Below are 25,865 nucleotides of genomic sequence, written 5' to 3' on the forward strand. Positions count from 1 at the left end.
TGACCTCCAGAAATTCATCTGAGCCAGTGCCCAAGATGTCAGGCCAATTGGCTTGATTTCCAGCATTGGTGGAGCCCAGCTGCTCACTCCCCAACCTGAGAGTGAGGGAGATCAACTGAAAGACAAATATCAGATTCCTTTCTGGAGCCCTCCCCCTGACCCCCCCCCCCCATCTTAACATTGGCCATTAAAAGTATGGATTCTGTCTTCTGTGGTAGTTTTATGTCTGGCATAGAGTTCTGGAAAGTATTCTTATGAAATACCTGTAGAAAAAGAGAAAGAACTATTTGCCTCTCTCTGTAGTTCTTAGATCATTCTGCTGTGAGTAAGCAATGCCTAATTGCATGGAGATTGTCATGAGGAATAACTAAATCAATTCACACATGATGCTGAGGAACAAAGATAACAGCACCTATATAATATCCAGTTAAATGCACCATTCAATGTTTTTACTTCCATGACGTGAAGTTGATATGTTGATTAAAATAACTTTCTGTTATTAGGTGTTCATTTCAGAAGGAAATGCTTTATATTTGGGTGATATTTTCCATTTTATTAATGAAGTGCTAATATATAAAAAAATTAAAATCTCATTAAAGAATCCAAAAGATTAATATTTTATAAATAGTAATCCCATCACATAGCATCATCTCAGAGTTGGAAGTGTCCTTGGATAAGTTGAGAGTCTTACCTTATGCATGAATTTCCTCCACAGCATGCTGAGTGCACTATCTCCAGCCTCTACCTAGCTCCCAACATGGACAAAATTATTTTCTTACAACAGTTGATTTGAGTGTTGGATTGCTGTAATTGTTTTTAGCCTTTTCTAATACTGAACTAAAATCAACTTCCTTTGATTTCCACCCTGCTAGACTTTTTTTTTCCTGTTTCCTTTTCTTTCTTCCCCATTCCTCTCACTTCCTTCCTTCCTTCCTTCCTTCCTTCCTTCTTTCCTTCCTTCCTTCCTGTTTTCCTTCCTTCCTTCCTTCCTTCCTTCCTTCCTTCCTTGTAGAATGGCTCTAAACTTACTGGTCTGGCATTTAAAGTTTAATTGAGAAATCAGTGTGTGGTGTAAGGCATATGAGTGCTTAAATGTGCTATGTGAATGATCATTTGAACTGGGTCTTTCAAACAATGCAAAGAGGGTAAAGAAAAAAGTGAAAATATTTCATTCCCCTCGCCCCTCATTTGTTGTGTTTTTAAGCACTCCCAACACATTGTTTTACTCATCTGTGTGAAATAGAGATCTCAGTTTTGGACTAAAGTGGAATTCAAACATGAATGGGCATGATTGCCATCTGGTAGGTGAGTCTATGAGAAGGTCATTTGTATTTCAAAAAGTGAGGTGGTGTGAAGGGGGGGAGTTTATGAAAAAAGTGGTTTGCTTTGCTTGTGCAGTTGATTTAGGAATTGAGACATAGAGAGCAAGAATGGCATTTGCCTGTCAGTCTGTTCCTACATGAGTCTATGGAGCTGCAACCAGAGGTAGAGGAACTCTTTGCATAAAGGACTCCATGAAATATGGGACTCCATCTGGGACTCCATGAAACCTGATAGTGCCTTTGGCTTCACAATGAGTTACAAAGTGTGAGTCAGGGAGAGAGGTGTTATCACTGTATCCCTTTGAGTCCCTGGAGGTTTACTGGTCTGAGAGTTTTTGGCAGTGGCACTTTTGCTCTGGAAAAATTGCACTGATGGAGTTAAACAGGCAAAGTGAGTGATTCAAGACCATCGTAATAGGGGAGTAAGACTGAAACTCAACTGCACTGAGACAAAAGACAGGAGAGTTTTTAAATCCTGGGGTGAACTTGTGGAAAGTAGCTAGAGGATGTTAGTGGGGAGGTTAGTCTATAATAGTGGTGAGTCCATCTGTTTTTGTTAATTGGCACTTATCAAGGTCAGGCTCCTACACTCCCACAGACAGGGAAACAGGTGCCCTATCTTTTGGGATGATTATATTTCAAAGACATGGCTCCCAAGTCCTATAGAAAGACTTTCCTGGGTTGTAAAACTGGCAAGAGGCTGGGAGAAGATTTACATCTCAAAGGGGCAGGAAAGAATTTATAATTACAAGTCTTCTAAAGTGAATGCTCTAAGAAAAGGGAAAGAGAGGGTGGGGGGCTAGAGTCAAGAAGAAGCCTGTCTGAAGTTTAGTCAAGCTGAGGGGCTGGTAAGGCCAATTTGGTCAGACATCCACATTGTCATGGGAAACAGCTATAGGAGTGGTCCTGAGAGGCACTGCCTTCAGGTGGTTTCAAGAGAGTGGGCATCACTGAAAAGACAGAGCTCGAAGACAGTGAGAGAACAGCTTGTGATAACTTGCGAGACACCCTCGAAACTCCTGGATGCATGTGGAGGGGTTTGCAAAGGGCTGAGAGTATGTGTAACAATGGTAGGAGGCAAGACCAGTGAAATCTGAGTTATTACCATTAAAAGCATCCTACAGATTGCCAATAACTGGCAAGGCCTGAGGAAATACTGATTACTGCAATAAAACATTTCAGACTGACTTTAAAATTACTATGCCCTTCAGTACTAGAGTGCTTCTCTGTCCTTCATTATCTGAATGCTCTGGGAGAGCAGAAGTGGCATTGATAGACAGCTAAAAGATCTGAGTTTTTGTTTTGTTTTGTTTTTTGCTTTTATTTTTTATTCTACCTTTTATCAGCTAAATGAGCTTGTATGAGTCGCTCATATTTCTTTTACTTCTTTATCAAGAAATTGGTTATAATATATCTACTTCATATGGTTGTTATCAGGATGAAATCAGTGTATGCCTTCAGTAAGATGCCTTTCTTTTGACCTCTAATGTTGCATGCATGACTTAAACACAGCCTTAATGTGACCCTAAGTAGGACTATTGTAGCTTTTCATAATCAGATCACTTCTCCTATTCTTTGTTTATGCAAATTTATTCCAGTTCCCATTAATTTCAGCAGCACATGCATGTTTTAAATAGTTTTTTTTTTCCTATTTCATCTGCCATGCTTTATCTATCTCCCAGCTTACCAAGTGTTGGACTTGGGCTTCCTTCGTGTCTACATAATCCATCTCGCAGGAGGGCCTTTAAGAAAATGTAAGTCAGAAAGAATCTTGCCCCATACGCTCCCACCTGAACACACATGTCGCTATTTGCTTGTCAGTGTTTTGGTGTTTTGTTAGTGGTTTTTATGTTCTTTATGCATCTGCTGGAATCTGTCCAAAGTACACTATGTAGCCATAAGCTGTTGGATATCATTATCTATTATGACCAATGATCCAGTTTAAAGAACATCTAAAGAAGATGCCAAGGAAAAGTGTGTAATCTTTGATAGAAAATGTGGGTGTTGATAAAAAAAATCATTGTTTGATGAGTAAATTAAACATTTGCTTATCAGAAAAAAAAAGAAATTCCTAAGTTCAAAGGAATTGCTTATTTTTTCATTAAATCCTCAGGATAAAAAAATAACTATTTTGAGAGGACTGTCTAAAGATGCAGTCGCGGTTACTTTGGTAGCTGGCCCTTGTTCTGTACTAATTTAGTCTGAACAAGACCCGAGTGTGTGCTATTTTTTGGCTTTATAGTCCTCTAACCATAGGCACTGATGGCATTCATGATTATGGATTAAATAGGGCCAACTCTTGTCAGTAATTTGTTAGAAAAGTCCCACAGAGATACCCATGGTGCTGCTGAACAATGATGTTGGTAGTGTGTTGTTTTGCTTTAGGAAAAGCTATAGCATTCCAACATGAGATTCAATGCCTGGTTTTGGAAGCCTCCTCTCTATTTGATGTAAATTAAGCCTTGAGTACACTCTGCCTGGTATTGCAATTAGCTTCTGCGGCCTGACCAAATTCTAATGTGTGCAATTGCAGATTACTTACCACTGGATAAGAAATACACTCCGTCATAGCCTAGCTTTGTTATATAATTTTGCCTGGGGTTGTTAAATCACTGTTGCATTCTGACACTGTGTGTAGCCAGTGGGCTTTTAAAGATTTCAGCATGAAAGGCTCTCAAGAAAACATGAAAATCTTTTAACATAAGGTTATCTCCAGGAGACTACTTTTTGGTTTAGTTATGTGATTATATTTGAACAAATGTATTTTTCTTCACTTCTACTCAGTGTTTTTTAAATCGATGGACTTTCATGATAGGTTTTCAGATCTTGTACTTTCAATATCATTTTTAGGGGGTAGAAGTTTCAGAGTGAGATACTAAGTGTTTTGTGAGATGAATGAATTAAAATATCAATTAGACAATATTTTGCTGATCTGATTTTTTTCTGGAAATACAAATATTAGAAAACTGGTATTCTTAACAGAAAATAAAATTTTTGGAGGGTAGCTGCTGGATAGTCTAATATTTTACCTACTGATGAAGTCACATTTTGAAGAAAGTATTAATTGAGGTGCAGTTGGATTCTTTGTGAGGGGGCAACAAAGGGCTGCTTGGTTAACACCAGGATCAGCAAACTACAGCCCACAGGCAAAATCAAGCCCACCAACTCTTTTTGTAATCAAAGTTTCAATGGAGTATGGCCACACCCATTTATTTATGTATTTCCTATGTCTGCTTTTATAGAGACTGTATGGCCTAAAATATTTATAGCTGGCTGTTTCTAGAAAAAGTTTGCCAAGGTGCCTTGATGGGTCAGTCGGTTGAGCGTCCAACTTCAGCTCAGGTCATGATCTCATGGTCTGTGAGTTCGAACCCTGTATCGGGCTCTGTGCTGACAGCTGAGAGCCTGAAGCCTGCTTCAGATCCTGCATCATCTTCACACTGCCCCTCCCGCTCTCGCACTCTGCCTCTCTCTTTTTCAAAAGTAAATAAATATTAAAAAAAAAGTTAGCCAACCCCTGGTTATACCATTAACTTTATCTTGTTGAATCAGAATTGAGTGTGCACATCCTCTAAACTATGGGAGAATCAAACCACATATTTGACAAACAGTATAACCTAGGACTTTCCCTTCCCTTGGACTCTGGTTAGACATTGATGGCAACTGCAAGCTTTCCTTTGTCTTTCCTCTTTCTCAAGGTACTGGACCCTAGCTTTCATTTGTAATTGTGGCACCAGTAATTTGGAGTTGATAAACTATTGTTGGACTGATGGTGTGTATTTTTACCCAAATCATTGGAGTTATGTTTTGAACCCAATGAAAACATTATGTGTTTTGCAGCAGCTTCACATTTTAGGTGGCCTGTTTAGAACTACCCTTGTGCTACAATTTGTTACATTATAAAGTAGAAAAACATACTTCTCTTTTATTGTTGGCCCAAGCTGGTCACACGTCCTTTTCTAAAACATTACTATAGACTTGATCAGAATTGATACCTGCATTTTGGAATAGGCTTACTTACCCCTGCATCACTTGGGAGATGGAGGGACACTGAGAATGCTTATTCTCCTTTGGCCCCTCCAGAACTACCCATTCTTCATCTATTTTATCTCGAATTCTTCCAAAAGCAGAACTTGAGAAAATGAATACATGAAGGTAGTTATTTTGGGATATGATGTTAGGGAACACTAACTGGGGACTGAGATTAGTAACACCGAGACGGAGGTGAAGCTAATCCAAGAATGGAATTATTGAAGTTGAGTGTTAGTTACTGTTATGAACGACTGGGGCTCAGTCTAGCTAAAAATTCTCTGAAGAACTGTGTAGTTCCACTCCCAGAATGGTTTGCTCAAGACATGGAAGAGGATATATTTATTGACTGGCTTCCAATCCTGATTGGTTAAGGGTTGCCCCAGCAGCCACTAACTACCTTGCATGTACACTTTTGAGTATGCTGCAGCATGGATAGGCAGTCTAGTTTCATGTAGGGGTCTCACCCAGTGAAGGCAAAAGATTGCGAGGAATAAGAGATAGCTAAGTCCAGGGGCTATTGCTGCAGCTGGTTGACATAGAAATGGCCAGAAGAGAATAGTGGGCCAGGGGAATGTGAGACAGAACGTAAAAGATGTATGTCTCACTGCCCTTCTTAACCTGCTCCATGCCTCAGAGGGCTGATCTCTGTGGCCTAGATCATCTGAGCTCCCTTGCCAATTTGACTTCTCATTGAGTCTTGGTACTAGGAGACATGACCAGAGATCTGAAGGCAGGAGAATAGAATGGTTGGGGTATTTATTTCCCCTGCTTCTTCCCTCCCTGTACTGCCACTGGATGCAAATCCAACTCAGTAGTGCTGCTTCTGAGGCTCCAGCTCTCTTTCGGTTTTGGTATTGCCATTCTCTTTATACCAAAAGCCACAGATACTTCCAGGAGGCCTTCTCCCACAGCTGTTGCTCTCCCTTGGGTACAATAACCTCTTGTCCTTTTTTTTCTTCAGGCCTAGAGTAGGTTTTTAGTTTTCTGCTGCTGCTGATCCTTGGACCCTGCCCAACCACTCTAAACAGTCTTTTCATTAAACTTTCATCTGTTTAATCCTTTGTGCTTTGTTTTCAATCTAAATAAAATTGAGATTCTGTTAGCAGTAAAGAAGGGGGAAGTGTTTTTGGGGTTGGCATTAAAGAGCATTCATTATTCCTGTTATAAGGGCCAAGATCAACAGAAAGCTTGCCACCAATGTAATGACTTCAGTACACTTTGAAAAATAGCATAGAGATTAAATTCCTGTTCTGGGACAGTTTTCATCTTCAATGGCCCCTATTTCCACATTTGGGATTATTGAACTGAGGCAAATGCTATATTTTAAATGCTGTATTTTAAATTTTCATCACATTATTTTTTCTTCTTATAACATTACTGTTTTTTTTCAGTGTAAAGGATTAAAATAATGCAAAAAGGTTTAAAGATGAAACTGAAAATCTCCTTTAATTCAACCTCCCACAGAGAAATATTAATATATTGGTATGTTTTCCTTCAAACATTCCTGAATGGAACTATAAAATAAGTCAGCACTTCCATTTTATGTGTGGAAGGAGGACACAGAAAATATGTAGATGGGGGGAGAGTAAAGGAGAATTAAGTCACTTTGTTGCTGGGCAAGCACCAAGTTTAAATATCTCTTATTATTCAAGGATGCACAAACAAGAAAAAAGAAAATAGAAGGAAAAAAAAGAAAAAAAATCAGTAAATATTTATAATTCCCCCCCCGAAAACATAAGTCAACAATCAAAGGAAGACCATGCTTTTCAAGAACATTTTCTATGGTTAAATACTTGTGGCAACTTAAATGCCATCATGGGGATATGGATAAATGAATTATGGTGGGTTAATTCAGGTGTGCTTGCTCATTACTTTGAGAACAGTGTTAAATTTTTGAGAACAATGTTATTTCAATGAATGGATATGATAGCCATTCTGTGATGCATATGAAGTGTTTATAAGCATGTTAAAAAGATATTTGTTCAAATGCTATTTGTGCACTACTTTGAGAACAGTGTTATATGTCATACGTTAATAGAATGAGGTAGACTACTATATGATAATATGAAATGATCTTCAAGATGTATTAAGTGAAAAAATCAAGGCTAACATAAAATGATCCCATTTGTATTAAAACCAGAAAACATAGGGGCGCCTGGGTGGCTCAGTTGGTCAAACATCCAACTCTAGATTTTGGCTCAGGTCATGATTTCATGGTTCATGAGTTTTAGTCCTGTGTCAGACTCTGTGCTGACAACGCAGAGCCTGTTTGTAATTCTCTCTTTCCCTGTCTCTCTGCCCCTTCCTTGATCTCTCTCTCTAGATAAATAAACTTAAAAAAAAAGCACAGAAAACATAAATATGCATTTACATGCTCTTGTATACATAAAATATTTCTGGAAGGAAATGAAAAATTATTAACAATTTTTGATTTTAGGAAAGGGGTAAATATTTGGGATGAGAGATTTGCTTTTAATTATATATATTTTTGTCATGTTTGATTGCTTTTTCTGTTCACATATTACTTATTCAACTGGAGGAGATTACTTGAGGGAACAAAATCACATTTTAATTGTGCACTCAATTAACTTTCAGAAAGCACAGAATCTCTGAAAATGAGAGAAGAAAGAGGATATAAAAAAAGTAGAAAGGGGTTTCTACACAGTTGTAAGTAAAAAGGGAACTGACAAGAAAAGTTTAAATTGGAAAGAAATTTAAAATGTAATGAGGAAATTAAAGCATATGTTACAGTACAGATAAAAATCATTTCTTAAGAGAAATAATGGTGACTTGAAAGACTTCTTTCAACAATTTCCCGGAATTCATAAGATAAGAATAAGAAAAAAGGAGAAGATATTAACAAGAAAGAAGAGGACAGGTGTATAAGGCAAAGAAGAGAAGTTCAACCTACAGAAAATTGTTCTTCCAAGAGAAGAGAAAAAAATTGAACAGAGCAACATCAGGAAATAATGGCGTAAAACCTTCTTGAGGTGAAGAACATCCTGCAGCAGCACATAAAAATTGGGCAAAAGAAAAACAACATTTAGACATATTCTAGTGAAATTTCTGAATTTTAACAGGAAATAAAGAATCTTCAACGAAGAAGGAAAATGTAGTAAGAACTGAAAATGTAGTGAAGCTGATCTTAATCCAGCATAATAATGAACATTAGATGTCAGTGGAGTAATGTCTACAGAATTTTAAAGTAAGTAAAAATAATTTGAGATCTAACCCTGAATTTCCTGTTTAGTCATGGTAACTATCATGTATAGAGACTTTTTATTTAGTATATATTGATGTACTTATTATGAACTTTAGAAAATATACCCCACATATTACTCCTGATGAAAAAAGATTACATTAAGATACATTTAAACCAGACAAGATTTTTAAAATAATTTTATTTTTAAAGAAAATAAATGTTTTTCATCCTTTCTGCTCCTGAAAGGATGAAGTAGACATGTTTCTCTTTATTCTTCCTGCTAAGTACAAACTTCCTGCACATTACATATAAAACAACTATAAGAAGACTTTGAAAGGTAGAGAGAAGTCACTAACTGATGATCTTGGGACCCAAGAAATAACACAGTGCTAAATTCCCTTGGATTTCCTCTTTGCCTCATACATCCCAGATTTGGAGCTAAAGAAGCCAGCAACCCAGAAAAACCAATGGATACAGATTTAAAAATCCCACCAAAAGCTTCTTCCTTCTAGTCAAAGGACCAGGTAAGGGGAAGCCTAAAAATACTGAAAACTTTTAGACAATAAGCACTCTATTATAACAAAAGAACTCAGAAATTCTCTGACCTCTCTCTCACCCATGACACCAAAGTTTGAGTGGGTATCCTAGACTTCTGTCCTTGCCAGAATGGGACAAGGTTTCCATTCTTTAGGTCAGGGTGGTGTCAGAGAAGGCTGAGTAAGGGCCCAAACTTCCATATCTGTTGGGCAGTAGTAAGGAGGCCTCACACACTCTGCTGTGCCAGTGGAAACCACATAGAAATCTTGGACTTCCAACCCAGTGCAGTAATGAAGCACTTCTACTCCTCCTTCTGGAGTAGTGTCAGAGGACATCTAGAATGGAGTCAAGGGTCTCATCACTTCCCAGGTTAAGAAGGCCACTCATATTTCCCATGACGTCAGTTGAGACCACAATGAACAATTTTATACACATAAATTTGATAGTTTATATGAATGGACCAATTCCTCAAAAAAGCAAATTACCATAATTCACCCAGTACAAAATAGATAATTTGAATAGCTCTGTAACTATTAAAACATTGAATTCATTATTTTAAAACATCCTAAACAGAAATCTCCAAGCCTAGATGGTTATCCTGGAGAATTCTACCAAACATTCAAGGAAGAATTCACAGCAGTTGTATACAATCTCTTCCAGAAATGAGACAAGAGGAAAGTATATCCCAACTCATTTTATGACACTAGTATTACTCTGATAAAAAAAAAATTAGTCAAGGGGTGCCTGGGTGGCTCAGTCAGCTAAGCATCTGACTCTTGGTTTTGGCTCAGGACATGATCTCACAGTTCATGAAATTGAGTCCTGAGTCAGGCTCTGTGCTGATAGTGTGGAGCCTGCTTGGGATTCTCTCCTCTCTCTGTCCCTAACTCCCACTCTCAAAAATAAATAAATAAGCTTAAAAAATTAGTCAAAGACAGTACAAAAAAAGAACTATAGACCAATCTCCTTCGTGAATTTAGAGGCAAAATTCTTAACAAAATATTAGCAAGTAGAATTCAGCTAAATATAAAAAAATTATGCATCATGAATAAGTGGGATTTGTTCCAACAGTGCAAGGCTGGTTTAATATTTGAAAATTAACAAGTGTAATCCACCATATTAACAGAATAGACAGAAGAAATTACATGCCTATAGCAAGCAATGCTGAAAAAGCATTTGTCATAATTTAGTACCTATTATGTCAAAAAGCACTTTACATAATTCAATACACATTTGCCACAAAGACTTTCAGAATAAATAGGAATAGAATGGAGTTTCTTAAATTTGATAAAAATCATGTACAAAAATCCTACAGGTAATATTTTACTTGTGAAAGACTGAATACACTCCTCTAATATTGGGAAGAAGGTAAAGAGATATCTACTCTCAACAATTTTATTCAATATAGTGCTAGAAGTTCTACCTAAAGCAAGAAGGCAAGAAAAGGAACTAAAAAGTATTAGATTAGAATGGAAGAAATGGAAATGGAATTAGAATGGAGGAAAAAGCCTGTTTCTGTTTTCAGAAGACATAATCATCTACAAAGAAATCTCAGAGAATATACATAAAAACTCATGAAATTAATGGGCCACCTGGGTGGCTCAGTCAGTTAAGCGTCTGACTTCAGCTCAGGTCATGATTTTGCAGCTCGTGGGTTCCAGCCCCACGTCGGGCTGTGTGCTGACAGCTCAGAGCCTGGAGCCTGCTTCAGATTCTGTGTTCCCCTCTACTACTTGCACTCTCTCTCTCTCTCTCTCTCTCTCTCAAAAATAAATAAATAAATAAAATAAGCATTAAAAAAAACTCATAGAATAAATGAGTTTAGTAGAGTCACTAGAGAGGCATAGAAAAATCTATTTTATTTCTATATACTAGCAATGACCATGTAGAAATCAAACTTAAAAATAAAATACCATTTAAATTTGCTCAAAAAACCCCAGAGAAAAATACTTAGGTGTAAAACTATCAAATCTATCAAAATGTGAACAAGACTTGAATACTAAAAACTACATTCTAAATCCAAACATTCAATGCTTTCATAAGAATTCTGATGAAAGAAATCAAAGATTACCTAAATAACTGAAGAGATGTACTGTGTTCATGAATTGGAAGACTCAACATAGTAAAAATGTCAGTTCTCCACAGATTGATATACAAGGTTTTCTTTAATATCTTTAATTTATTTTTGAGAGAGTGCAAGTGGCAAGAGGGGCAGAGAGAGGAGGACAGAGGATCCAAAGCAGGCTCTGCACTGACAGCCACGAACGGATGTGGGGCTTGAACTTATGAACCAAAGATCATGACCTGAGCCAAAGTTGGATGCTCAACCAACTGAGCCACCCAGGTGTCCCTTCATATACAGGTTTAATCAATTCCTTTCATAATCCCAGACATATATTTTGTAGATACGCGCAAGGTTATTAGACTTTTTATTTATATTATTATTTTTAATTAGTTATTTATTTTGAGAGAGAGACAGCATGAGTGGGGGAAGGGAGAGAGAAGGAGAGAGAGAATCCAAAGCAGGCTCCACACTGTCAGTGTAGAGCCTGACGTGGGGCTCAAACACATAAACCAGAGATCACGACCTGAGCCGAAACCGAGAATCAGACACGCAACTGACTGAGCCACTCAGGTGCCCCAAATTTTATTTTTAAGAGAGAGAGAGAGAAAGAGAGAGATGCCTGTGTGGCTCAGTCTGTTAAGCCTCTGAATTTGGCTCATGTCATGATGTCATGGTTTGCAGGTTGGAGACCCAAGATGGGCTCTGTGCTGACAGCTCAGAGCCTGAAGCTTGCTTCAGATTCTGTGTCTCCCTCTCTCTCTCTGGCCCTCCCCCACTCGCTGTGTCTCTCTCAAAAATAAATAAACATAAAAAAGAGAGAGAGAGGAAGAGAGAGAGAGAGAGAGTGTGTGTGTGTGTGTGTGTGTATGTGAGAGAGAGAGAGTGTGCTTGCATGTACACAATTGGGGGAGGGGCAGAGAGAATCTCAAGCAGATTTTACACCCAAGGCAGAGTCTTACACAGGACTCGATTACATTAACCATGAGATCATGACCTAAGCCAAAATCAAGAGTCGAACGGTCAACCAGCTGAGCCACCCAGGCACTCCAAGCTTACTCTACCTTTTAAATGGTTAAGTCAAAGAACCAGAATAGCTAGAACAACTTGAAAAACAATAAATTAGGAGGAATCAGTGTACCCAATTTCTACAGCATCCTGACTGTATGTTATTGGCAGGATAGATACATAGATCAATGAACAGAATACAGAATTGAGAAATAGACCCACACAAATATGCCTACTTGATTTTTTACAAAGGTACAAAAGCAGTCCAATGGAGGGAAACTAGTCTTTTCAACAAATGGTGCTGGAGTAAAGTGGACATTGATAGAAAACCAGATATATAAACCTTTGGAAAACCAAAAGTAATCTACTACTTAAAAATAGAAGTAAAACAGAAAGTATGACCAATATAGCAAAACATGGGAGAAAAACGAGTAGACATAAAAGAATAAGTCTAGCAAGTAGGGGGCATAAAACATGTTATATATGTAAAAAGAATAGAGTAAGACCCAATATATAAATTATGATAATACATTTAAGTGGTTGACCTTTCTAATAAGAAAACAAAGATGTTCAAGTATAGTTAACAAACACGTATCAAATAAAATGGCAAAAAAAATTCTAAAAAGGTAAGTGCTAAAGAAGAGATATATGAAGAAGGAGTATTTCAAAGTAAAAGCTAGTAAGAAGATACGTTAGGCAAACACAAACAGATATAAAGCACAGATAGTAATATTAACATCAAAGAAAATAGAATTCATGGCAAAAACCATTAAAGGGGACCAGGAAGGTTTTTTTTTTTTGTATAAATGTAACAGTTATTAATTTGAATGTACTGAATAAAATCAAAATATATAAGAAAACACTAAAAATATGAGATTTTGAACACACCTCTCAGTTTTTTTAATGTTTATTTATTGTTGAGAGAGAGAGTGAGTAGGGGAGGGGCAGAGAGAGAGGGAGACACAGAATCCGAAGCAGGCTCCAGGCTCTGAGCTGTCAGCACAGAGACCGATGTGGGGCTCGACCCACGAGCCTTAGAGCTGTGAGATCATGACCTGAGCTGAAGTCAGCTGCCCAACCAACTGAGCCACCCAGGTGCCCCCATACCTCTGAGTTTTGAACAGATCAGTCACACATAAGGAAAAGAACATTTTAATCAATTAATCGTAGCATTTAATAGTATAATTTATAACATTTGTATTTATAATATATAATAAATATCCTATGTAGTATTATAGTATAATAATATGGTATATAAAATAAAATAATAGTGTCTGAATTAAATAATTTATAATATATTTCATTCAAACTCTATTTATTACTAACAGAGTATACATTTTTGTCAACCCACAATCAAACATTTACAAAAAAATTGAGAACTTATTAGTGCACAAAGAAACCATAAGTTCTAGAAAGCAGAATATAATGGGTACATTTTTGGCTCTAATGAAAATAAACCAGAAATTAATAATAAGGAAGCAAAATATCTCCAATTTTTTGTTTGTGAAGATTAAACAAACATTAATACAAACTGGTGTTCTGCAAACTCAAAGAGAAGTTCAAATCAGTTATTAGAAAAAACAATGGCAAGGAAGTCGTTAAGTAAAAACATTAATGGCATCTTATCAAGCCTGCAATCAGAAGCAAATTCATAGTTTTACATTTTTTCATTATTAAACAAGAAAAAAATAAAGCAATTAACTCAGTAAATTCTTAAAGGTAAAGCCAAATAACAGGAAGTTAAGCAGGACCTTGTGTGTTCTGTTCAGAGCTGGGGGCACAGGCCTGTGTCCTGAAGCTAGGACATGTGCTCTGTAAACATTTGTTAAGTTGATATGTGAATGAGTGATTAAGCGAATAAAAATAGAATTTGTGGAATAAAAAGAATATTAATAGAACTGAAAATCTATGACTTCCTAAAGAGGCTCAGTCTGCATTCTTCTTAAAAAAAAAAAAAAGTTTATTTTTCCTGAGAGAGAGAGAGAGAGGGGCAGAGAGAGAGAGGGGCAGAGAGACAGAAGGACAGAGAGAATCCCAACCAGACTCCAAGCTGTCAGCACAGGGCCCGATGTGGGTCTTGAACCCACGAACCTAAGATCATGACCTGAGGCAAAACCAAGGGCTGGACGCTCAACCAACTGAGCCACCCAAGTGCTCCATCAGGCTGCATTCTTGAAGAGGACTCCACCCTTTGCTCTAGGAAGGTGTGAAAATGGACAGAACGGTGCAAGTACCTGTTTCTAGGACAAACGGGTGAGCTGAGCCAAGTGTGGTCTCAGATGTACGGGTGGGGGTGCTAGAGGCCTCATGGTTCATTTCTGGAATGTTCGGCACCTTCTAGGGGGAAATCTGTCACAGTGGGAGGTTTGTCTTAGAACCTATCCTGAACACACAGTTTTAAATAGGAGAAGGTTGTTATACTGCTGGGCCTGAGAAACGGAAGGAGAGGGAGGGTTTTCATTGCTACAGGAAAGAATGTAGAATCATTAAAGACTCATTTTGATTACTCACTTCCTTCCAGAAAAGAAAGAGCAACAAATAGTATCTCAAGCTAATGACACATTGTGAGATATATTAACTGTAGAGAAAGTCCCTTTTCACAGTTTCCTGTTTCAAGTCACTCTTACTGGCTGCTTTCACTTCTATGTGCAACATCCCCAAGTCTTCTGCTGTTGAGGGGAAATGATATATTTTTATCCATTATCAGTCCTTAGCTCTCAAAAAATTCCCATTCCTTTTACCTGTGAAAAAAATCAGCCAAATTGAAATGAAAGTCTTCAAATTTCAAAATATTGAATAATATAGATAATTAAAATTTCCTATCATAGCCTGGCCTCCCACTTAAAAGAGCCCAACATACTCCTTTTGAATTAGATACTATTTTTCAAGATCCTGTTTAGACTCCTAGTCAACCCCTCTAACTTCTCAGGTGCTTCACACAAAAGACTGGTTTGCTGTTTTGCTTTTGTTTGGAAGGTCACCTTTATCAGGGCTATAATTAATTCTTGCCAGGCTAATAGTGTTCCCTGTGATTCACACAGGTCTTAAGGGGAGAAAATTGATAATCTAATAACCATAGCAAAGTGAGACATCTTCACCTTCCAGACCAGGTATCTGGCTTTCTCTTTTTTGGCTTACAATGTGGTCTGTGGTTATGAGTGCTGCTAGCTGTAGGAGAAATTAAAAAAAAAAAAGTTCCTTGGCTTTCTGCAGGTTAGCAGCATGTCCCGGTTTTCAAGTACAAAGTCAGATTCTGAGTCAGCCCATCCCTGTACCTGGAATCAGAGGCTTTTCATGCAATAAGATACAACAGCTTAGCTTGCATGAGGTTTTTGGGAAAAAGCCAAATATTCAAAAAACCATCTGCTTGCACTGCTCATAAATCACAGAAATGATTGCCCTTGATCTGCAGCCATTCCCCATTATAGAGGATATTGGTTTCCAAAAGATGTCACAGCATATTGAAATGAGACAGTCTCTTCCAAGCAGAAAATTCCTCTTCACAATTGCATGATGTAGTGGAGTAGAATTATGTCATGTTAGCCCTCAAAGGCAGATAGGATCTCAGAGAAGATGCAGGTGGAGGAGTGGTTGTAAATTTTGCAACTAGCATAAAGGACAAGCCACTAACATTTTTTATGCTTTGCTCCAGTCAAATGTTGTAAGAGTTCGAAATGATTGGGAGCGATGAGTTGTATTTCTGAAGATGTCTTTTAACCAGGTGTCCGTCTTGTCACTCGTAATACTGTTTCGCACCAAGAGTGAAGACAACGGCAGTTAATAGAATGAGTATAAAGAATGACTGTACTGCAAACAGCCCTTGAAATCTAGACACCGTTATTATTTAGCACTTGGGGAGCCATCTGCAGAATACTTGGCATTGTGCAAAGCATAAGGGATGGCAGGACAGCTGGCCGATGGCTCTGATGATCTAAGTGAGACACAACCTTCCGAGGAGCTGGCATGGCACATGCATGCTCCACTCATTTACCCTCTGTTGTAACAGCTAGTGAAGGACTGGGTCTGAAATCCACAAAGCATTGGGAAATTCCTACTTTAACACCCAGGGTTCATTCCAGCTGGGCTGATCTGACAGCATGTTTCTGGGTGATCTGTAGGGAACAACTTGCAGTAACAGGCTCATAAGTAGTATCTTTGTGGAGGAAACGGTTCCAGTGGGGGTTCTCTCGTCCTAAGTTTACTTCACCATCTGGCCTGAAGTCACCCATGTGGTGTATACCTATCTTGATTGACATGAAAATTCTATTGTTATTAAGTGGTGTTATGTGTCTCTGGTAAGTATTCAGATGGTCTTCAATAAGCAGTAAGTACTATGAGTGTTAACCAACCTTGATGATCATTTTTGGTTTAAATTTGTTTTTCATGATGGTCCTGTGAGATTTTATTGACCTGTTTTAGCTACTGAGGATGTTGGGCTATCTTATGTCTCATGCTTGGGACTGGGAAGTAGGGAAAAGTCCAGAATGGGAGAGAAAAGAAGAAGACAGTGGATAAGCGAAAGATTTTGGTGTTTTACAGACTTGGGTTTGCATTCCAGTTCTACTGCTTAGGAAATACATGATGTTGGACAAGTTATATAACCTCTCTATGGCTAATTTTCTTCATTGATAATAATAATGCTACCTCATAAGAATGTTATGAGGATTAAAATATGCATATATGTATATGTATAGCCAAATGAGTACTCAATACTGGGTAGCTATTATTACTCCCATTCAAGAAAGTGATAATTCCAGGACAAACTCTGATAGAGTAAAGTTAGTGTCTGAGACAGAATTGAACAACTAAAGTGAAAATAAAGACTAGGGCAAGATCATTTCCTTTATCCCTCAATTCCTTATGTGTTTCATCAGTTCTTATGGGGATAGATTATTCAGATCAAATTAATATTGAACACTCTGTGTGTGTGTGTGGGGGGGGGTGCATGTACACACGCATGTGCCTGTTTCTGTGTGTACATGCTTCAGTTTTCAAGGAAAAGAAATAGGCTCTGTACCTGAGGGATGGAGATCTGTCTCAAGGACACATAGGAAGTAAAGAAATATTGGGAGCTCTTTGCAGCTACCTTGGGCGTCAAGAGCCTGGAATGAGGTTCCCAGCTGTTTAGGCTACAGCAGCAGCTCCAGTGACTGCTGTGTGTGAAGACTCAATCATTCATCATTACTCAGAAAGATGCCCATTACCCACTGCCCCCGTGCTCTAGTGAGCACAATTGTCTTGGCTAAAGTTGTACCTTACCCTCCTTCTCTTGACTTTCAGAACAACTCGCTGTCTGCCTTCTATTGCTTCTCTCTGAGGACCGAGTCTCCAGTTGTCTTGTATGTACTCCAAGAACTTGCCTCCTTGGCACAGTTGAGTGATCCAAGGATGGATGCCTAAGCTGAGACAATGTTATTCTTTCTCACAAGAATTACAAACTCAGGATGGATAGGTAGGGAGGAGCAGCTGAGTGTTGTTAACAGCCACCCTCCAGAGCAGGGTTTCTCAACCCTGGCACTTTGACATCTTAAGCTGGAAAATTTGTTGTGGGGGCTGTCCTATCTCAGCATTATGGGATGTTTAGCTGTATCCCTGGCTTCTACCCACTAGATGTTGGTAGCACACTCTTCGTACCCCTCTCTCCCCATCAGTGTGACAATAAAAAATGTATCCAGATCTTGCCAAATGTCCCTTTGGGAGGGAAAAGCACTTCTGGCTCAGACCCATCACTCTAGAGCAGTGCTAGAAAAGTGTGGCCTAAGGACTGACAGCGTCAGCATCATCTGGGAGCTACTTACGCATAGAAAATATTGTCTCTCACATCAGAACCAATGAATCATAATCCAGTGGTAGAGTACCAGAAGATACATTTCACAAGGTTTGCAATGACTTTTATGCTTACTAAATTTTGAGAACCACTGCTCCATACTTTGTTATCCCAGGTGTGATTGGAGTGTCCACAGCCTCAGGTCATATGAGAGTTTGTTAGGAATACAGAATCTTAAGCTCACCCCAGACCCAGGTTCAGCATCACCTAGGAACTTGCTGTAAATGCAAATTATCTCTAATTGATTTTTATGTATATCAGAAACTTGGATTGGAGCCCAACAATCTGTTTTAATAAGTCTTCTAGGTGATGTTGATACAGATACCTTCAACAATGGCTGCGGATTGGAATCACCTTTGGGATTTTAAAGAATATTGATACTTGGGTCTTATTCCAAAAGATTCTGATTTTAACTCATTTAGGGTATGGACTGAGTATCAACACCAGAATTTTATGATTCTCTTGTAATTATCATGTGCAGGAAAACTCGAAAACCACCACCAAAGACAGAGGGTCTTCAAACTCAACTGAAAATGTCTGGAGTTTCCATGGTTTCTTCACATCTCAAATCTTCATTGCTCAACCCCTATTTTAATTTGGGTGCCACTTCTATACTCTTCCAATGACGTTTTCAACTAAGCTAGCCAGAACCCATTTCTGTTGCTTACAACCTTAATAACCTCAACCCAAATAGCCATCATACAGGGGAGACATTGAGGTAGACTCTCAGGAAATCTATAAAGTCAGGTATTTGGAATTGGTCATTGGATTGTGTGTGTGAGGGGAAAGCACCCCAGTATATTCTGGGATAGAAAACCAGAAGTCTGTGATACACAGTCAGCCATGAGGGACACTGTTCAAAAAGTATCTTCCTGCCTGTAGCCATTGGGCAAAAGGTTGCAGCTAGAAGTCATTAGCTTGTAATACTCCAAGGAGCTGAGGGATTGGTGCACTGGCTTGGACATGGAGGTTTGGGTAAGCCATCAACAATAGCTTCTATATGGGTTCATTACACTGATGATGTTAAAGTGATGGGCCTCGGAGAACAGGAAATGGGGGATACCTCAGATGTTTGGGTTCAAGGGCTAGGAGATAATGCCTACAAAATTTCTGGGGTTTGATACTTTGACATTTCTATGGCATTAAAGATTTAGAGTATTCTGGGATATTATTTCTATTTTATTTTTTTATTTCATTTTAATTTTTTTTTTTGAGAGAGAGACAGAGAGAGCGTGAGCAGGGGAGAGGGGCAGAGAGAGAGAGGGAGACACAGAATCTGAAGCAGGCCCCAGGCTCTGAGCTGTCAGCACAGAGCCTGATGTGGGGCTCGAACTCATGAACTATGGGATCATGACCTGAGCCAAAGTCAGAGGCTTAACTGACTGAGCCACTGAGGGCACCCCTGGGATATTATTTCTAAAGTAAAGGGCAAGTGTATGTACCTGGTGTCTCCTACCATGGAGAAGGAGGCACAACATGGGGCACGGTGGTCTTCTACATATTCTGAAGATAGTTTATGATTATTTGAAAGAACATGTTGTGTATTGTCTGTGACCTATTTATTTGTTAATTTGAGTCAGCTTTCGTAGGTTTTACTGTAACAAAAGCCTTGAGAATCTGAATGGCTTGCAAAAATAAGCATTTACTTTTCCTTTCTTTGATCACACATTGCCATGGCAGCTGTCCTACAGGTAGCAGGGAGGGCTCAGGTGTGCTCTATGTCTTTTCATTGTAGGCCCAAAGCTGAAAGAGTGCCACCTACTTGGGATGTTCTCCTGGTGCAGGGTGGGGGCACAAGAGAACAATTCATACACATCACATCTTAAAGTCTCTTTTAGGAACTGGAATACTGTCATATTCACCCATATTCCATTGATCAAAGCAAGTCATACAGTGGCAAAACCCACAGTCTGTGAGAGAAGGAAACACAGAGTAAAACATGGCAAGATAAGATGGAGAATTATAAATTTATCTGAAAATCTCCCAGACCAAGAGATTTGGCTCTTTCATAGTAAAGTTCATGTTGTTTTTTACTCAACCCTAATTACCCAGCAGTTCCAAAGGTACTGTTTGGAGACCAGGATGCACAATGGAGTCTGTGATAAGCCCTCATGGGACAATCCAGTCATGATCTCTAGAATTTGAGAGCAGAACCATGCTCTTCTTTCTAGGTAACTCCTCCTTTTTAAAGGGACTCTGGTGAAGACAGAATCCCTGCTCTTGGACAACTACAGGCTTTGAACTATTTATAAGCAACTAATGCTATTTGATATACTTAGCTTGAAAGCTGGGTATAGCTAGTAATATTCCATCATCAAATCAGATACCAAAGGCACGAATAGTTTGTACAATCAGGTTGCACACGTTCCCATCATTCACATTGCCATGAGTTCCTCAGTTTATACCTATAGATAGTTTCATGGGTGGTTTCCCATAACCACATGGCTAAAGATAAAACATTCTCCTTGGCTCTCTGTAAAATACTGATATGAATTGGAAGTAGCCTGTTGTATTACAGCTCCAGATAGGAATGGCCCTGAAAGATGGTGGAGAAAATTAAAGCTCTCTCTGGCCAGAAAACCAAACGTAACAATTTGCTATTTACTTTGCCTAGAAGGAAATTTGGCTTAAAATCAGGATTTGTATTGATTTTTAGGCGATTGTTTTTGTCTAACCCTTGTTGGGAAAGAGCAAGATTAGGATAGTGTTGACATGATAGTTAAGGAATGGTTTGACTGGATCTCACAGAATGAGCTTGGAGCATGAAAACAGTTGTGTCTCATTTACACCTTTCAGAAGACTTTCACTGTGGAAGAGACTCTTAGTTGTCAGGTAGACAGGATGGCCCATAGCTACCAGTCTTTTTCCTTTATTAGGCAGTACAGGTTTTAATCAGCCGGCTTATGAATAAAGCAGGCATGGTGGCAGAGATAGATGCTATACTTGCTATAGGCTTAACTTTGTGAATTTCACCTCACTAGATATGACTTACCTAGTTAGTATCATTGCTGAGTGACCAATTTTTCAAGCAATGGCTTCAAATCCTGAACCACAATCTGGCACCAAACCTCAGGGGTGCTTCCTAATCAACTAAATCAACTTCCTAGATCAACTAAATTGGGCACCTGTCATCAGTGAATAAATCAGATTCTTTCTTTTCTTTCTTTTTCTCTCTCTTTCTTTCTTTCTTTCTTTCTTTCTTTCTTTCTTTCTTTTCCTATAAGAATAGATATGCATGTTCTGGACTTATATTTCTTTTTCTTCCTATACTCGTCTTTTTTGAGTTTATTGAAGGTCATATACTCTGTCAGAGTAAATATGTGACCCCTAAATTCACAGCAAAAGTAGTAAACAATGGGATGATACCCAAGGGATTACTGGACCCTATCATATGCCCTGTCATTCAGAAAATACTGGCCTTATAGGATGATTCAATGACCTAATAAAAACCCAGCTGTGACATGAGCTGGCGGTTATCACCTTGCAATTTTAGGGTGCTATTTTGTAAGATGCACTATTTGGTCTATATCTGTTATTGGCAGATTTGTAGAGGAAAACTCCAAGACATCCTTGGAACATCCTTATTTTTTTTTTTCTTTCTGAGAGTAAGTTATTCAAACTTTTCTTCACTTTTATGAAATAACTTGGCACATGTCCAACAAGCCACCTTCCCCTTTTTTGCCTTAGTTTGTCAGTTGGTTTCAGTTGCTTGCAACCAAGGATTCTTTTTTTTTTTAATATAATTTATTGTCAAGTTAGCTAACATACAATGTATACAGTGTGCTGTTGGCCTTGGGAGTAGATTCCCATGATTCATCGCTTACATACAACACCCAGTGCTCATCTCAACAAGTGCCCTCCTCAATGCCCATCACCCACTTTCCCCTCTCCCCCTCACCTTCCCATCAACCCTCTGTTTGTTCTTATTTAAGAGTCTCTTATGGTTTGCTTCCCTCTCTGTTTGAAATTATTTTTCCCCTTCCCTTCTCTGATGGTCTTCTGTTACGTTTCTCAGATTCCACATATGAGTGAAATCATACGATATCTGTCTTTCTCTGACTTATTTCACTTAGCATAATACCCTCATGTTCCATCCATGTTGTTGCAAATGCACCCAAGGATTCTTGATGAATACACCCTACTACTAAAGCATGTTTCTTCTTCTTCTTTTAAATAGCTATAAGAGAAGTCATAATGATCATTTTCATTGAAGCAAATAAAATAGTTGACAATTTTTCAAAAATATGGTGGACATTTTAGTTGTACACCCAGTATCCATTCTTCTTTACTTTATTCCTAAAAGAAATCCTGATATTCTTTAAGAAAGAAAGGTGCCCACTTTTAAAACATGAATTGCCCAGCCTCTTCTGCTGCTGGGGATGACTAAAGAGAGACATAGCTCTAAGTAGATGCTGCTTTCGGAAAAGCATTTGAAAGGGAACAAGTAAGTCTTTCACCTTTTGCCCTCAGCATTTCCTTCTTTTCTCTTGCCTAGAATTCAGAGTGAGTTGAAGTTGGAGCATCTATCTTGTATCCCATGGATTAACAATGTAACACAAAGCCACCTGCTGAGGATGACGGGGCAGAAGATAGGAGCTGAGACACTGATGTCATTGTGAAGTCCTTGGACTAACCACAGATTGCCAACCTCTGAACTTACTCTAATGAGAGAAGAGCTGAGACCTTTTTGATTAAACCACTGTATTTTGGGTTCTGTTACATTTAAATGAAGGCAACATTCAATTGGCACACATAACTTCCCTTTTTATTAGAGTTTCAGGACAGAACAAAAACCTTTTTATTTCCATATAGATGACAGAGCTGTGCAGATTATTTGAGGCTGTTGAAAGAACAATTTATGGCCATTTTTTTTTCTTTTTTAGAGATTGAAATAACTAATAACTTTCGTTAAGATTGCTATGATTTTAGCTGACAAAAGGAACATAGATGAGGAATGTAGGAGAGGAATATGGTTTGATGTGCCAATTTCAGGCACATCTGCTTATCTTCAATTTATTTCCCAAACACAGAAATTACCTTATTTTTTAAAAGGTGCTATTTTTTCCCTGTTACCATTGAATTCTACCATCACCAGGGAATGTGCTCTTCCCTTTAGTGGTGCTGATGGCTTTGTGTTTTACCTTCAGCTCTGCAGAACTTTCTCCAGATTTCCTTGAGGAATATTCACATTTGCCTCAATAAGCAGTCCATTGTGAAGATTTTTTGCATGGCTAATTTAAGGGCCTTGTCTTTAGCTTCTCTGGTTCTCTTTCTTACTAAATAATCTTTGAGGTTTTATACATGACCATCTGTGGGTTTCCTGCATGAAATGCAGGATTTTATGTCACTGTATCTACCATGCCAGAGCACAGGAAGGTAAACTTCAAGAGCCCCAGGGTTGAACACTGAAATATCTAGGCCAAAATCTAGACAGAAATTTGAGTACCACAGTATCCTAGAGCTGGAGGAGGTCTTCAGGATCATGTCACTTAAGTCCCAATGTCAAAGATGCCTAGACAAAAGCTAAGAAGGCGAGAGGACCTACCCTACTCTGTAAGTAGAATCAGGAACAACGGAACCCTAATTTCTGATGTAGAGTTCTTTCTAGGGCCTTACACCTCTCTTTCCTTCTCTGTTCAGGTTGAGAAACCTCATACCTGGTTTCTCTTTGAACTTCCTCCCAAGTCACCATTCATTGCTATTCCTACTTCTTTTGAACCTTTCCCCCTTAAAGCAGAAAGCATTTGTATCTAGTTGTTCAGTCATAAGGTACTTTCTTTGCATGTGTCTGAAGTTGCTACCTAGAAGTCAGACACTGGCTAACACTGGGACACTCCCCTCCTGAGGCGGGATTGTGGAGGCTTCTTTGTAGTGACAGCTCAGAGCTTTACCAAGAATTCTCATCCTAGGCATTTCCACCCCTCCTTGTATTTTAAGAACTTCTACATTAGTTCCCTATGGCTGCTGTAATAAAATGCCACAATGTTGGCTTAAAACAGCACAAACTTATTTTCTTACAGTTCTGGATGCCAGAAGTCTGAAATGGTTTTCTCTGGGTTGAAATCAAGGTGCCGGCAGGAATGTGCACTCTTCTGAGACTCCAAGAGAGAACCTTGTCTTTGCCTTCTCTGGTGTCTAATGCCTGCTTGTCTTCCTTGGTCTGTGGCCCCTCCTTTCATTTTCAAACATATCACTCCACTCTCAGCTTCCATCTCCTTTCAGTGGAATTTCCCTCCGCCTGTCTCTTTTAAGAACACTTGCTTCCATTAGGGTTCACTTGATCATCATGGGTAACCTTCCTATCTCAGGACCCTTAATCACATTTTCAAAGTCACTTTGGCCACATAGGTAATATTCAGTTTCCAGAGATTAGAGCCTGGATGTCTTTGGGGACCATTATTCATCTTACCACAACCATCCTCTCTTTTTGACCTTTATCTGGCCATTTGGTTACATTGGGTACTGACATCTACATACACCCGAACACAGTGTACATCCCAAGATTAAGGTGCCTTCATAGGAAAATCAAAGTTTTAGCCTGCATTTTAAAATTTGTTCTGGGAAAGATAATTCTGTTGTGTGTTTCTGCCTTAGGAACAGAGAAAATGTTACCAGCATTGGCGAGAGCAAAGTGAGAAAGACTGAAGAATACTCTGCAGAGATGGGGTGCGGAGCCTTGCCATGGTCCTGCTTCCATTCATGAACCTCATCTGAGTCTCTCCCCTTGCTGTGGTCTGCTGGTCAACCCTTTCTTGGTTTCTGTGAGATGCCTTCTTCTCTGAACCACAAATTCTTTTCTTTCCTGTGAGTCCACTTTTGCCACTCTCAACCAAGAGTCTTAACAATTGCAAGATTAGAAAGACAGAGAGAGAATGTCGCTGTTCATGGGGTAGAGAACACAAGACCTGTAGGTAAGAACCTGACTTTGATTCCCTTGATATTGGGCAGCAGGAGGGTAATGACTGGGACTGGAGACAGAGCTACCAGGATGCTCTGTCAGTGTAATATTCTGGCTGTGGTAACTAGCTTTCAAATGTCTAGGCACTGTGTAGTGAAAGCAGATAATATGTGCAACCAAAGAGTAGGGAGGGAGGTATTTGTGGCCTTAACAGAATAGTTCTTTTGATTCCCTGAAGCACTATTACTTAATCTCTTGAAGATTCTATAGTTCAAGGTGTTCAAGCCAAAGGACAGGCATTTTATTAGAGAAAGGCTATTAAGATGAAGGAAGGGGAGGACACGGTGAAGGTCCTTGCTCTCTTGAAAGTCTCTAATCCTGGATAACATCCTTGGAGTCACTTCAAAGACTTTATTTAGATCACGGAAAAGCAGCCTTCCAAGGTCATACAGCAGGCCTTCCTTGCTTCTCCCTCCCTGGAAATGGCCCCAAATTAAGCTGGTTTTAATGATCTTTTAGCTGGCAGCGGACGGCCAGCCAGAAGGAAAAATGGGGAAGAGGTGCCTGGGAAAAGTGGGCTGATAAAGGTGGAGGTAGTTTTGCCCCAGGTGGGCTGTGCCACCTCCCAGTCATCTCCTATGTCTAAAGTACAGGGATGGAAACCCTTGCTTTTTTGAGCTTGATGACTGGAAATCAAGTTTTCTTTATTATATGCTATATTATATGGCTATTATATATACTAATATATATTATATTATAGTCCTATAGTCACTATAACACATATAGTCTCACATTTTAGTGAGGGTTGAGAAACTTGTGAATTGAAGAGGAAAACTCAGGTGGGACATGCAATGTAGAGCCTGGAAGGAGAGATGCCCTGCCATGTAGTGCTATGACACCATTATAAGCCCCCAAATGACTTGATTTATCAATTCTAACTAGCCAGGTTTCCCAAGAGGAAATCAACAATTCCCACC

At 38.9% G+C, this 25,865-nt stretch overlaps 1 pseudogene; it reads left to right on the forward strand.

Annotated features, from left to right (window-relative positions):
- Positions 1-25,534, forward strand: part of LOC124523424 (centromere protein V-like) — a 47,188-nt pseudogene extending 21,654 nt beyond the window's left edge.
- The last annotated feature ends 331 nt before the right edge of the window (positions 25,535-25,865 follow it).

Source organism: Lynx rufus, unplaced genomic scaffold, assembly GCF_022079265.1.
Source record: "Lynx rufus isolate CCGP_SWC_20201006 ecotype Redwood Valley unplaced genomic scaffold, mLynRuf1.p SCAF_4, whole genome shotgun sequence".
Taxonomy (NCBI): domain Eukaryota; kingdom Metazoa; phylum Chordata; class Mammalia; order Carnivora; family Felidae; genus Lynx; species Lynx rufus.